At 37.8% G+C, this 1,116-nt stretch overlaps 1 long non-coding RNA gene across 2 annotated transcripts; it reads left to right on the plus strand.

Moving 5' to 3' along the window:
* The first annotated feature begins 8 nt into the window (after nt 1-8).
* On the plus strand, nt 9-1,107 carry LOC104774377. 2 transcript variants are annotated; one of them, XR_765325.2, is made up of 3 exons: nt 9-176; nt 265-480; nt 971-1,107. It is a non-coding gene; the product is annotated as an uncharacterized LOC104774377 (long non-coding RNA). The 2 variants fall into 2 exon arrangements; XR_765327.2 differs by having other exon boundaries at nt 265-475.
* Nucleotides 1,108-1,116: the final 9 nt, after the last annotated feature.

Consider the following 1,116-nt stretch of genomic DNA (forward strand, 5'->3'; position numbering starts at 1 on the left):
TGGTTTTAGCTGGGTCGATGTTTGATTATTATGAGGATCTTAAGCAGAACCTTGAGTATTCTTGGAAGTCTGGCATTATCCCAAATTGGCTGAAAGAGGTGAGATGAGAACAAATGGAAGCTCGACAAGATGAGATCGTAGAGAGAGATACATTGTTTATGCCCAACCAGACGCAGGTATTGCATATAATTTAAACCAAACTAGTAGAGAGGAAGTTTAGAACTATTTTCAGGATTTTTAATTGATCTCCTTGTTGTGAAACAGGTAGACAGACAAGACATAGAGTGGTGTCATGAGTGTTATGAAGCTCCTTTGCTATTGGTCGCTAAAACACACCTAAGAAACCCTGAAGATGGTGAATTCGACGGTACCGTAATAATATGAAATTACGATTTTGCAGAGGAAGACAGGGGAAGTAACCGGAGAAGCAAAGAGCTTTCTCTGTTCCACCTTTAAAACTCTGCCGTAAAAAGAGGTAAGGTAAGTGTATATACAAAAATCTTATTGGGCCAACCGACTTACTAATAGAGCCCTTTGTTGGTATTATTATCATTATATATAGAGATCGTTGTTGTTTAAAATTCGTTCCGTGCGATCGTCTCTTTCTCCGTCCAAGCCGCAACCCTAATCACAACAGTGCGATTCTTAATCACAAACTCGTTTCATCTGCTTGATCACGTCCCAAATTTTCCCAATTATCTCGGATTCGTCCTCTGTTCTTGTTCTGCCCTTTTCATACTTTTACCTCGTCGTGATCAATAGGGTTTTATAAATCACATAAACCTTAACAAAATTGGTAATGTTTGATTGTTAATTTTTAAGAATGCTTATATTTCGTTACTCATGTGACGCTAGTCATAAATAATGTTACTTAATCTACAAGAATATTTGATTCGAATGATGGTTGCTTATATAGTCTGATTACTAAACAACCGTTTCGTTAGTTAACAGTAATGTCTTTGTCTGGCAGGGCTGAGTTCTTGACTCTGACATCAAAAAGAGGTTTTAGGATGGATACTGCCATGGAGAATTATAGTTCAGATAGTGATGAAGAAGTAAAAGACAAGGCGACCACCGTTAACGAGAGGGAAATCTATCAGGCTGCATTACAAGTAT

This window comes from Camelina sativa, unplaced genomic scaffold, assembly GCF_000633955.1.
Source record: "Camelina sativa cultivar DH55 unplaced genomic scaffold, Cs unpScaffold02622, whole genome shotgun sequence".
Taxonomy (NCBI): Eukaryota; Viridiplantae; Streptophyta; class Magnoliopsida; order Brassicales; family Brassicaceae; genus Camelina; species Camelina sativa.